The sequence below is a fragment of the Berghia stephanieae genome, chromosome 15 (genome assembly GCF_034508935.2).
Source record: "Berghia stephanieae isolate SIO BIC M18660-M18661 chromosome 15, UCSD_Bste_1.3, whole genome shotgun sequence".
Lineage (NCBI taxonomy): Eukaryota > Metazoa > Mollusca > Gastropoda > Nudibranchia > Aeolidiidae > Berghia > Berghia stephanieae.
Window position 1 is genome coordinate 4,048,239 of NC_088374.1, and position 14,730 is coordinate 4,062,968.

Below are 14,730 nucleotides of genomic sequence, written 5' to 3' on the forward strand. Positions count from 1 at the left end.
CCTTCCACCTTCTCTCTTTTCTCTTCCAGGCTGGGCTCAGGGCATCGGCCCGATTTGTAGGGAAACGTATCATAGGAAACCCCCTATCTTCTATAATTTCTCCTAGTCTTTAAATTGCTCCACCGACTCGCCGGGACGAGCCCGAATCATCACCCCAGTAACCCATCCGTCCGAAGATGGGTGCCAAACCACTAGACCACAATGACTTTTAAAGAACATCATTTGTCTTTGACAATTTTTGAATTTTTAGACATTTGTATTTTCAAAGTAACTGTAGTTTCATCCACGTATGTGATAAAAATAACGTTCGTGAGATGAAACTCAATCGATTTATTTCATTGATTTTATTGTCATATGCTATAGGATAGGCCAAAAATAGATCCTTATGAGACTCCATCATCTGATGTCTGATAAAAACTTGATCTTGGCTGGAGAGAAAAATTTAAGGAAATATAGATTTCATGTTTGATGCATCATATTAAAATAATATTTGCTCATGGAGTATTCTCTTTTACTTCTCAAACTAGCTACATACTTAAGTCCCATCGGCCATAAGGGAAATTGGTGTCAATAAATTTCAAAGACAAATCAGTTCATCAAGGACCTAAACAAAATTATTTAACCGTGATTTAAACTTTAAAATGGATTATGATCATGTATCAGTTAAATTTCATGAGAGGGCGTTTTAAAAATAGAATGCCAAAACGTACAAGAAATGCTCACCAATGTTAATTTTACGGTGTGTTTTACGTTTCCAAATATTTTTGTTATTTTTAAAATCTCAACCAAAACAGATAATGCGGACGCTTCGGGTTTTCCCTTTATCAACAATACAGGATGATTGAATTAGTATAGACGAATGTGAGATTGACGATACGGTGACCGAAACACTAACTTACAGACGAATGAGATATGTGAGATTGACGATACGGTGACCGAAACACTAACTTACAGACGAATGAGATATGTGAGAATGACGATACGGTGACCGAAGCACTAACTTACAGACGAATGAGATACAATGTGAGATTGACGATACGGTGACCGAAACACTAACTTACAGACGAATGAGATACAATGTGAGATTGACGATACGGTGACCGAAACACTAACTTACAGACGAATGAGATACAATGTGAGATTGACGATACGGTGACCGAAACACTAACTTACAGACGAAAGAGATACAATGTGAGATTGACGTCACGGTGACCGAAACACTAACTTACAGACGAATGAGATACAATGTGAGATTGACGATACGGTGACCGAAGCACTAACTTACAGACGAATGAGATACAATGTGAGATTGACGATACGGTGACCGAAACACTAACTTACAGACGAAAGAGATACAATGTGAGATTGACGTCATGGTGACCGAAACACTAACTTACAGACGAATGAGATACAATGTGAGATTGACGATACGGTGACCGAAGCACTAACTTACAGACGAATGAGATACAATGTGAGATTGACGATACGGTGACCGAAACACTTAACTTACAGACGAATGAGATACAATGTGAGATTGACGTCACGGTGACCGAAACACTAACTTACAGACGAATGAGATAAAATGTGAGATTGACGATACGGTGACCGAAACACTAACTTACAGACGAATGAGATACAATGTGAGATTGACGATACGGTGACCGAAGCACTAACTTACAGACGAATGAGATACAATGTGAGATTGACGATACGGTGACCGAAGCACTAACTTACAGACGAATGAGATACAATGTGAGATTGACGATACGGTGACCGAAACACTAACTTACAGACGAATGAGATACAATGTGAGATTGACGATACGGTGACCGAAGCACTAACTTACAGACGAATGAGATACAATGTGAGATTGACGATACGGTGACCGAAACACTAACTTACAGACGAATGAGATACAATGTGAGATTGACGATACGGTGACCGAAGCACTAACTTACAGACGAATGAGATACAATGTGAGATTGACGATACGGTGACCGAAACACTAACTTACAGACGAAAGAGATACAATGTGAGATTGACGTCATGGTGACCGAAACACTAACTTACAGACGAATGAGATACAATGTGAGATTGACGATACGGTGACCGAAGCACTAACTTACAGACGAATGAGATACAATGTGAGATTGACGATACGGTGACCGAAACACTTAACTTACAGACGAATGAGATACAATGTGAGATTGACGTCACGGTGACCGAAACACTAACTTACAGACGAATGAGATACAATGTGAGATTGACGATACGGTGACCGAAACACTAACTTACAGACGAATGAGATACAATGTGAGATTGACGATACGGTGACCGAAGCACTAACTTACAGACGAATGAGATACAATGTGAGATTGACGATACGGTGACCGAAGCACTAACTTACAGACCAATGAGATACAATGTGAGATTGACGATACGGTGACCGAAACACTAACTTACAGACGAATGAGATACAATGTGAGATTGACGATACGGTGACCGAAGCACTAACTTACAGACGAATGAGATACAATGTGAGATTGACGATACGGTGACCGAAACACTAACTTACAGACGAATGAGATACAATGTGAGATTGACGATACGGTGACCGAAACACTAACTTACAGACGAATGAGATACAATGTGAGATTGACGATACGGTGACCGAAACACTAATTTACAGACGAATGACATACAATGTGAGATTGACGATAAGGTGACCGAAACACTAACTTACAGACGAATGAGATACAATGTGAGATTGACGTTACGGTGACCGAAGCACTAACTTACAGACGAATGAGATACAATGTGAGAATGACGTTTTAAAGGCGAATAAACAATAACGAACGGTTGTAAACCAGAGAAAGATCTAATTTGAGATATTGAGGACAATTGTTGATAAAACATGAAATAAAGAGATTTCAATATCGTTGTAATGTGTAGACGACTCGTCAAGATGGGAGTTTAAGTAATCATTGATAAATTCTCAGTCTTAATTGGATTCAACGACAATAGACTAAATACATTTAAATATCCGTTTAAAATTTCATATCTATATAAATGTCGTTCAGTGGTAGCAAAATCAATTGTATAGACAACGACAACAGACTAAATACATTTAAATATCTGTTTAAAATTTCATATCTATATAAATGTCGTTCAGTGGTATCAAAATCAAATGTATAGTCAACGACAACAGACTAAATACATTTAAATATCCTTTTAAAATTTCATATCTATATAAATGTCGTTCAGTGGTAGCAAAATCAAATGTATAGACAGTCTCCAATAGTTATTATTTAAGGATAAATATCATGTAAGAAAGTTATTTTAACATTAAAATGACCCAAAAAGTGGGATTTTTAACTTTATTTCAATTCCAGGAACCACATTTATTGTCTTCAATATAACATACAAACTCAGCATACGTTTTTTAATAGACTGATATAGTCTATACTTACTGACATCATCCTTGCTCTTGGTCTTCCTGATCTTGGTCATGGTCTTATTATTCGTCTTGTTCTTCTGGATAGAGATCATAGACATTCTTTGTATCTAAAAAAAAAATTAGAAATATACAGAAGAAAAAATAAATATATAACAGCTTAAATTTTTAAAAATCAAATAAAAAAAAACAAACATCGAATGTTTCGGACCCAAATTCCTTCTTCAGCTAACAGCAAAAAATCAAACAAACAAAAATAAAACAATAAAAACATAAACATCTATGGAATATGCTTTATACCAATAAGGTCGCAGGTTCAAACCCCACCACCGCCGCGAAAATTTTTTGTTCTCTATTGTCTTCTGGCACTTTTCTACTCACTTCATATCTTAATATGCTTTATAGCGCATGTCACAGAATTATAGAGAAAAACAAAAGAGTTTATGAAGGAAAGATATTCTCAATTCAAGAAGTTTATTGAGTAGCACTGGTAAGTTGATAATATTTGAGCTTTCATATAGCTCAGTATTCACCAAACGTGCTTAAAACGATTTACAAGGAGTCCCTGACCAACAGCAACACTTAACATGTAGGACTGGACATGACGCCTGTTAGGCGATATTACAAATTTCCGACAGACAACCCTGTTATCGGCAAGTACTCATTTTACACCTGAGTACGGTGAGATAATGTGAGTAAAGAGCCTTCTCCAAGGACTTAAATATGCGCCACTGAGCTGGGCTCAAACCCAGGACCTTCCGATCCGAAAGCGAGTGTCATACCACTAGATCACCGAGATCCAAAACATACTTCTATTATTCTAAATTGAAGAAATTATATTTTTTTGTGAAGCTGTTGTGTTCATTTATACCCATTACTATTCTTATTATAACATGATATAAGCTATTGAGTTATGACGAGTGAACAATCTTCCTCTCATATAACCTCAATTGTGTTGGAAGAGACCTAAAGCAACAACAATCTTGAGCATAAAATGAGGCGACAGAAGTGTTTGACGAGGATCTCTTTTATGGATTGTACGGCTATGTGAGGCTATGTGGTCTAGTGGTATGACACTCGATTTCGGATCGGAAGGTCCTGGGTTCGAGCCTCGCGCTCGGCGCATAGTTTAATCCATGGAAAAGGCTCTTTTCTCACATTCTCTCACCGTACTCAGGCGTAAAATAAATGAGTACCTGGCCGTCAACCGCGTTGTCTTTTCCGAAAAATTGTAATATCGCCAAACAGGCATCATGTCCCGTCCTACATGTTAAATGTTGCTGTATACCAGGGGCTCCTTGTAAAACGCTTTGAGCACATTTAGTGGATATTGCGCTATATAAAGCTCAATTTTAAAGCTTGATTTATACGGAGTGCATCAGTTAACATGACTTTAAAGTGATACTAAGCTGTTAGAAGCTGTGGACTGTAAAAAGTAATAAACAAAAATGAATAGATAGAACAGCTTAAGAAAATACCAAACAAAACAAAATACAACAGAAGATTAAATACATTTCTAAATTCCAGGCTAACAACTATCGTCAATCTTGAATTTAGTAATTTATTTATGTCTCTAAGTTTTGTTGTTGTTGGCTGAAAAAGGATTTTCAGCCCGAAACGCTCCGTTTTTGGTATTTTGCTAATTTTGAAGCTGTTATATTCATTAAATAAATTAACATAACACAGGTTTGTGGAGTGACTTTATAAAAACCCACAATTACCAGGGTCATATGGTTAGTCCCAGAGGGAATTCATTAATATTACGTTTAAAAGAAATCGTAGCATCCAAGTAAAAACACATTACATCACAACTATTTCCCTGCTAGCGTTCAGTGGACGATACGAGTAGACTTCACGTTATATATTTTCAATATTAAAATGTTAGACATTGTGATATCAAACAATGAAATACTTACAGCACATTATAGCCTCCAAGGGATAGTCAAACGTGCAGTAATAATCATCTGGGCACGGCTATAAAATTAGAGAAAAAAACTTGATGATTTTGTTCAATGGCATGGCATAATTTTAGACTATTTAATTCAATATAAATTTAATATCTATATGTAAGATTTATACGAATGACAATTCCTACTATTATTCACGGTTTCGTTTATAGGCAATATGTGGGTAATGAACCTTCAACAATCCCACGATATTTGCTCTTTAATGCACTAGTTTGGTCTGACTGAATTAGGTAGGGCATACCTCATTGTGAATACTAATGGCGACATACATACACCTATCACACATACATATATATGTGATATGATTTTTATGCAGTTAAAGTTTTACTGTCCTTTAGACTCAGTTTGTTAATTACTTAATCGTCTGTGGTGATTCATCAATAGATAAGGTCGTAGAATAACTGCAGCCGAAATTTGGTTTTATAGACGCATTTTTAAAATCTCATGGAAAGATAAAATAAAAAACGAGGAGGTATTAAAAGAACTTGGAGTACGACCAACTTTGGTAAACACCATCAGAAAAAGACAGTTAAAATTTCTCGGACATATTTACAGAAAAAACGGAATTGAAAAGATTGTACTTACGGGTAAAGTTGCTGGGAAGAAAAGAAGAGGGAGATAGAGTATAGATTACATTGACAATCTGAACGTATGGATTGGTGGAGGAGGAACAGGAATCGAGCTATTGAGAAGATCTGAGGACAGATATGGTTGGAGGGACATGATCGCCGATGTCTGCAACAGGCCTGCACTTGATGATGAAGGTCGACAGTTAGGAGCGCCAGAAACTTTTATCCTCCATAAACTTTCGAAGTTTAATCCACATCTCACCAAAGGATGTCATCTATATTTCTACATTTCTAATGCAAGGAGGAAAGGCGTAAAAGATGGTCGAGGTAACGGATGGGAATGGAGATCAAGATTGGAAGTTTGAACGTTGGAAGTATGACAGACAGATCGATGAAAATCGCTGATGCTATGGAAAGAAGAAACATTAGCATTCTGTGTGTGCAAGAAACAAAATGGAAAGGTGAATCAGTAAGGCAGATTGGTAGAAAATTTAAAATATTTCATAAAGGAAATGAGACCACAAGAAAGGGAGTTGGTATCATCCTGGTTTAAGAACTTGCACAAAATATTGTTAAAGTCCAAAGGGTGTCCGACAGACTTATGTGGATCAAGGTTGTAGTCAATATGGAGCAAGTCACTGTCGTGAGTGCACACGCACCCCAGACAGGCTGTACGCAAGATAAGAAGGAATAATTTTGGAAGGAGATTGATGAACAAATGGAAATGTTCGACCAATCAGAAAGATTTTTCATCGTTGCGGACTTGAATGGGCACGTTGGAGAAAGCAATATCAGAGAGCAGAGATGGTTGGGAAGGAATGGATATGGCAGGAGAAATAAAGAAGGCGAATATATTGTAAGAATTACAACACGGATAGATCTGTCAATACTAAATACATATCTTAGAAAGAAAGATGAGTACAGAGTGAAGAATTCAAGTGATGTGAGTAAGACACAAGTTGATTACCTGTTGTGCTGGAGGAGAAATTTGAAGGCAGTTTGCCGGGAGTGAGAGTTGCAGCGCAACATAAGATTGTTATTGCGAATGTGGCATTTGGAAAGAGTAAGATAAAAGAGACACAAAGTGAGGAGAAAGACACGATGGTGGAAACTGAAAGAGGAAGAGCAAAGAAAAATATTTGCTACAACGGTGAAAGGAAGACTTGGAATTGATTTCCCAAAGGAATGGAAAACAACTGCTGATACAATCCGTGAAGTGACCAAAGAAGTGATAGGGGTCAGCTCAGGAAGAGGAACAGTTGGAAAAGAAACATGGTGGTGGAATGAAGAGGTTCAAGGAGCAATAAAGAAAAAGAAGGAAGCAAGGAAAAACATGGAGATAAACAGGGATGCTATGAAAGTAGATGAATATAAGCAGGCAAAGAAAGAAGCAAAAATAACCGTGCAAAGCAAATTCCGAAACATTCAAAGATATGAATGAGCAATTAGAAAGTAAAGAAGGCCAGAAAAATATTTTCAGCATATCGAAATAGATGGACAAGAATAGGAGAGATATACAACATTAAGATGATCAAAGACGAGAATGGAAGAATATTGGGCAATGATGAAGAGATTTGAGCAAGATGGAAAACATACAACGAACACATCATGAATGAAGAGAATGACAGGGAGAGGAGAAGTGCAGATATACAACCTAAATTGAAGATAGTAGATGAGATAAGCAAGAACGAGGTGTGGGATGCAGTGCGCAAGATGAAAAGGGGAAAGCAGTTGGACCAGACAAGATACCAGCAGACGTCTGGAAATCACTTGGAGATAAAGAGTTTAATTTTCTGGTATGGTTATTTAACGACATCCTACAGAAAGCGGAAATGCCAGAAGAATGGACAAAAAGCACCTTGATTCCCATATGCAAAAAGGTAGACGTTAAAGAATGGGGCAACTATAGGGGTATCAAGTTAATGAGCAACACAATGAAGATATGGGAAAGAGTAATCGATAGGATTATAAAAGATGTAGACATAAGTGAAGAACAGTTTGGATTTGCTGCTGGTAAAAGTACAACTGATGCTATATTTGCCTTGAATGTGACCGCAAAGAAGTATAGAGAAAGCAAAGAGAATTACATTCTGTCTTCATTGACCTGGAGAAAGCATATGATAATAGGGTAGCAAGAGAAGAAATAAGTGGTACGGTCTAAGAGCAAAGGGGATAAAAAGAAATAAATCAAAGTTTTCCAAGATATGTACAAAGGAAACAAAACAGTGGTAAGGACAGCTGCTGGCTCAACTGATCCATTTAATGTAAGAGTTGGATTGCACAAGGGATCTGCTCTCAGCTCACTGCTGTTTGCAATAGTAATGGATGTACTAACAGAACCCATTCGACGAGAGGCACCATGGAACATGATGTATGCGAATTACGTAGTACTTTTGAATGATACAAAAACTGAGTCAGAAAAGGAACTGGAGCGTTGGAGACGGGTGTTGGAAAGGTGGAGATTAAGGGTAAGCAGATCGAAGACAAAATGTATGTGCATCGGACAACAGAGAGCAAGACCACCAATAAAGATAGGAGAAGAGGATGTGCCAAAGACAAACCAATTCAAATACCTAGGAATAACTGTCTAAGGAGATGGGGGCAATGAGAGGTTAAGAAAAGGAAGGCAGGCTGGTATAATTGGAGGAAGGTAACTGGAGTTGTGTGTGACAAACGAATTTCCGCAAAGCTGAAAGGGAAAATTTATACAACTGTTGTAAGACCAGCAATGTTTTATGGACTAGATACAGCAGCTACAACAACAACAAAAAAAACCAAGTTACATAAGTTGAGATGGTCATTTGGCTGGACAAGAAAATATAAAGTGAAAAATGAACGAATTCAAAGGTTGACTGAAGTTAAGAATGTATCAATACAGATGAGAGAAGATAGATTGAAATGGTTCGGACACATAAAGAGACGAGAGAGGGAGTATGTGGAAAGAAAAGTATTGGACATACACTTGGTGGGAAAGAGGAAAAAGGGACGCCCAAAGACTAGATGATTTGATAAGGTAAAGTACGATATGAAGGAACTGGGCCTGGAGGAAGATGGTGCTCTGAACCGAGATGCATGGAGATGTGGCATTCATTATGGCAACCCTGCAAAATGCGGGATAGCTGAAAGAAGATGAAAAAGAAGTTGAATCGCCATCCTCAGATATTCTAGCTCAAGGAAGCACATTTCATCCACGTTTTCTTCCTCGTCACAACAATATTAGAATGTTCCTTTTGTTTGGGAAAGATAAGGGGTTGAATTTTCTATATTTATCTTTACTTCTCTTGTCAGGCCTTGCGGGTGTCGTCTGTTTTTTGTTTTCATTACTTGAAGTTTTGTGCCAAGACAACAACGCCATCTGCAAAATCGAGATCTTCCAACATTTCCCAAAATATCAATTTGATTTCTGTTTTTGTTCTTTCATGACCCAATCAAGTGCCAATAGGAGAGGGAATGGGGAGTGACGTAGAGACTATTTCACAACTCATTCACTCACTCAATCCTATCCGGGCCTGCTGGCGCTTGAGACGATGCAAGGGATCTCCACCTGGTCCTGTCAGCAGCTATTCTCGGGGCCATCTCGTGGGACAGACCTCTATGCCTTAGGCCCCTCTCTACGGTACGTCTCTAAGTCTCTTTGGGGCGGCCTCGCTTCCTTTTTCTTTTAGGTGTCCATAGCAGAGCCTTCCTTATCAGTGATAGACATGACTCAACCAACAGAATGGCAGAGAATAATTGGATGATGTTGAAAGCGAGAAAAGGCCGACACGAACTGAAGATTGTTTAAGGGTATGCCAGGGCAAGTTAAGAAATTAAGGAGCAGACACCGGTGTGAGATAAGAACTAAACAATTGTGTATGAAGCAGGCCAGAGAGGATTGAGTGAGTGAGTGATCCTGTTTCTTAAACGTTTTCCGTTGTCTTCGTTGATATGAACAATTTCCTGACCTGACTATTAGACCTTTTCAAGCTGGTTTTTGGCTGATTGAACCAAACTTTGCTGCTGTATAGCAAGCTGGGTATTACAGTGTGGTCTAGCATTGTCCTTTTATCTGCCTTGGGAATTATATTTTCCCTTCTTCTTCTTCTTCTTCTTCTTCTTCTTCTTCTTCTTCTTCTTCTTCTTCTTCTTCTTCTTCTTCTTCTTCTTCTTCTTCTTCTTCTTCTTCTTCTTCTTCTTCTTCTTCTTCTTCTTCTTCTTCTTCTTCTTTTAAAGTTCTTCCACAGATCACAGTATATTTCTGTCATTGGAGATGTGAGACTATTCCACTGTCTTAATGTCGATGGTATAAACGAATACAAGTTTGCATCTTCTCTTGAGTGGTGAACCACAAACTTGGATGACTTCTCTTATTTTGTTGAATATCACCAAGGAGTAGTTGAACTTGATCGTTTAGGCCTTTGCAAAATATTGTTACTTTGTCACGCTTTCTTCTCTGTTGCAGTGGTTTGATATTTAAATCAGTTTTATGTTTTTTATCTTTGTTGTTTTGATCTCTAAATTTCACTGCTCTGTTTTGTATTTGTTCGATTTCTTGGATTTCTGGTTTGTGGCGAGGGCCCCAGACAGAGATACTATATTCTAGTGTATTCTAACAAAGGCTTTGTAGAACATTAACATTATTTCCCTCCTGCTGTCGTATTAGAATTATTTTGAGGAAGTCTAAGCCTTTTTTTGAGATTGGAGTTTGTTAAAGTCTTGGTGGAGAATGTCTGTGGCATTTGGGGTTTATATTCTTCTGAATAAGATGGTCCTGTTGGCAAAAGGCACATAATTGTGGTCATTAATACAGACAAAGGACAAAGTTGGATCTGACATAAATCATAGTGGAACACCCGATAGAACAACAATTACTGACATTTTGTTTTCTAACCTCGGTATTTGAGTATTATAAGACAGGAAGAAAGCTTTATGAAACGTTGTGTTCGTAGAATAAACGACGAGAATTCTCGAAAAAACACATTATATATTTTGTGCTGTGGACAATCGGTAGCCTTGATAAAAAAGTATAAATCAAAGTGGGAAATCAAAGAAACAAACAGTAAAAGTATAAATCAAAGTGGGAAATCAAAGAAACAAACAGTAAAAGTATAAATCAAAGTGGGAAATCAAAGAAACAAACAGTAAAAGTATAGATCAAAGTGGGAAATCAAAGAAACAAACAGTAAAAGAAACATGACTACATGGCGATACAAACGTTTATAGATCAAAGTGGGAAATCAAAGAAACAAACAGTAAAAGAAACATGACTACATGGCGATACATACGTTTATAGATCAAAGTGGGAAATCAAAGAAACAAACAGTAAAAGAAACATGACTACATGGCGATAGAAACGTTTATAGATCAAAGTGGGAAATCAAAGAAACAAACAGTAAAAGTATAAATCAAAGTGGGAAATCAAAGAAACAAACAGTAAAAGAAACATGACTACATGGCGATACATACGTTTATAGATCAAAGTGGGAAATCAAAGAAACAAACAGTAAAAGAAACATGACTACATGGCGATACAAACGTTTATAGATCAAAGTGGGAAATCAAAGAAACAAACAGTAAAAGAAACATGCCTACATGGCGATACATACGTTTATAGATCAAAGTGGGAAATCAAAGAAACAAACAGTAAAAGTATAGATCAAAGTGGGAAATCAAAGAAACAAACAGTAAAAGTATAAATCAAAGTGGGAAATCAAAGAAACAAACAGTAAAAGAAACATGACTACATGGCGATACAAACGTTTATAGATCAAAGTGGGAAATCAAAGAAACAAACAGTAAAAGAAACATGCCTACATGGCGATCTTCTTCTTCTAGGTTCCATGCCTGGTCCAGGCTTCGGATACTGCATGAATTATCTCTCTCCATTCCTCCCTGTCTCTTGCTTTTTCAAACAGCTCTTGGATTGTTAGGTTGGTGAAGCCCTTCAGTTGGTCTATGAGTGTTTTTCTTTGTCTCCCCGGGCGCGTTTACCAGGTATTTTTCCACAACTTGCCAGGTATTCATTTTTATCTTTCCTTACTATGTGTCCGAAAAAGGATAGTTGTCGATCCGCTGTTAAGGGCATTAGTTTCCTTTGTTGGTATTTTTGTTTTATCACTTCTTCGTTCGTTTTGTGTGCAGTATACGATATTCTCTGCATCCTTCTCAAGCACCACATTTCAAAAGCTTCAATGTTCTTTTGTGTTTCTGCATTTGTAGTCCAGCTTTCGCATCCGTATAACAAGATTGGCCACACGTAGCACTTCAAGACTCGGAATCTAATCCCGAACGACATCCGTTTGTTTTTCAAAATGTTTCCCAGGTCCATGAAGGCCTGTTTGGCTTGAGTTATTCTTGCTCGTATGTCTCGGTTACATCTTCCATCTGTTGTCACTATTGAACCTAGGTATTTAAAACTTTCTACGTTGGTAAGTTGCTCGCCGTGAATCGTTATATTGCAGGTGTTGTTGTTTTCGGGGTTTTTCTGTATTACCATGCATTCCGTTTTGGTGGTATTCACTTCCATTCCCTTGGCTTCACTATCTACTACCACTTTGTCAACAATCTTTTGAAGTTGGATTTCTGATGTTGCAATGAGTACCGTATCGTCTGCGTATCTTATATTATTTATGTTGTGACCTCCTACTTTTATTCCCTCCATATTAGTTATGCCCCTCATGATTGTTTCTTGGTATAGATTAAACAGATCTGGTGAGGCAACACACCCTTGACGGACTCCTTTCTTAATAGGAATGGGATTTCCTGTAGAGTTTCCGATTTTCATAGATGCCTGCTGGGTGTAGTATAATGTTTGCATGAGTCTGAGGTCTTTCTCTTCAGCGCCAATGGAGTGCAGTTGTTTTAGTATTTCTTCGTGGCGTACTCTATCAAAAGCTTTTTTGTAGTCGACAAAACAGAGGTATAGTGGGGTCTGAACCTGTATAGCTCTTTCACTTAAAACACGGAGGAGGTATATTGCGTTCCTTGTTTCTCTGTCAGGTTGGAATCCATATTGTTCTTCTGCGATTTCGGGGTTAATCTTATTCCTTAGCCTGTTGATAATTATACGCAACAGTATTTTGTTGATGTGGCTTATTAAACTTATAGTTCTAAAATTTTCGCATCTGACTGCACCTGCTTTCTTTGGTATTGCTATGAAAATAGAGTTACAGAGATCTTCTGGAATTTTCCCAGTGTTGTATATATTGTTGAATAATATGTGAAGTTCATCAATTGCTAGATCTCCTAGGCTTTTTAATACCTCTACAGATATTTCATCAGGGCCTGTTGCTTTACCATCCCTCATTCGTTCCATGGCATGTTCAATTTCACTTTTGGTGATGTTTGGTCCGCTTAATGGTTCTTTGAATTTCAATGGTGGTTCATTTCTATTTGGATCATTGTACAGTTCGCCTATGTATTCTACCCATCGGCTTTCTATATGTTGTTCTTCAAATAGCAGTTCCCCTTGTTTGTTTTGGATACAACTTCCTGCTGCTTTGCTTTTCCTTTTCCCTGATAGTTCTTTTATTCTTTGGTGAGCTTGTTGGGGGTTGGGTTTGTATTCTCTTTCGATTTCGCAGCATTTCCAGTCTAGATAGTTCTCGTGTGCCTCGATGCATTTGGATTTAATGTGGTTGTTCAATGTTTGGTATTCTGCAGACCCTCTGTTGCATTTTCGTCTTTCTTCAAATAGGTTTAGAATTTCATTTGTCATCCATTCCTTTTTGCTGTTTATTTGAGCTATTGGTAAATGCTTTTCTGCAGTTGCTTTGACACACTTTTGGAATATATCAAATTATTTTTCACATTTTTCGTTATCAGGTTCACTTTGGCTTTGTATCATGAGTGCATTTTCAAATTCTTCTCTCATTTTTGTTTGTATGCCATTGTCTTTGCATAACCTGTAATCCCTCTTTATTCTACCAGCTGTTCTCTGAATAGCTTTAAACTTTATCCTTACTGTACAAACAACTAGGACATGGTCACTGTCTACATCGGCGCCTGGGTAGGTTTTGCAATTTAATATGCCATTTCTGAATCTTGATGATACTGCTATAAAGTCTATCTGGTTCCTTGCTCTGTCCCCTGGTGATTGCCATGTCCAGGTTCTTCTTGGGTGTTGTTGAAACCAGGTGTTTGAAATCATTAATTTATTTGTTCTACACCAATCTGCCCAGATGTTTCCTCGTTCATTTCTGTCTCCGAGTCCATGTAGTCCGATTATGTCACCATCTCTGCCTCTGCCAATCTTAGCATTTAGGTCCCCCATTACCATAAGGACTTCTTGTGATTTACACATTCGTTTTGCTTTGTCTAGTGAATGGTAAAACTCTGTCATATCTGCATCTGTCACCTCTTCTGTGGGTGCATAAACTTGAATAATATTGGTGTCAACTACAGGTCCTCTTAGCTTAACCAACAAAACTCTGTCTGAGATTGCTATGTGCCCTTTGTAAAATTTGGTTGATTGTTGGTCTAAGATCATCCCTACTCCTTTTTGGAAAGAGGTTCCACCACTCCATATGATCTTATATGTCGTGTTGTTTTCTTGTTTTGACATGGTTCCCTGCTCTTTCCATCTCATCTCTGCCAGGCCAAGAATATTTATTTGGAGCCGTTTCATTTCTTTTAGAATGTTGTTTAGTTTTCCTTTTTGGGCACAGGTCCTGACATTCCATGTCCCAATTTGGTTTTGTCACATTTGTTAAATTTATTTCGCCTAGTAACTGGCTGACGGTTCGGTGTGACCTGACGAACA

General features: G+C 37.8%; 1 long non-coding RNA gene across 1 annotated transcript in view; it reads right to left on the bottom strand.

The window, feature by feature from the left end:
* Positions 1 to 327: 327 nt before the first annotated feature.
* LOC144960652 (uncharacterized) overlaps positions 328 to 14,730 on the bottom strand; it is an 18,402-nt gene continuing 3,999 nt past the window's right edge. Inside the window, exons 3-5 of the long non-coding RNA XR_013642902.1 lie at positions 5,371 to 5,428; positions 3,471 to 3,564; positions 328 to 428 (exon numbers count right to left, since the gene is read on the bottom strand). This is a non-coding gene — a long non-coding RNA (uncharacterized LOC144960652). The remainder of the gene's footprint in view (positions 429 to 3,470; positions 3,565 to 5,370; positions 5,429 to 14,730) is intronic.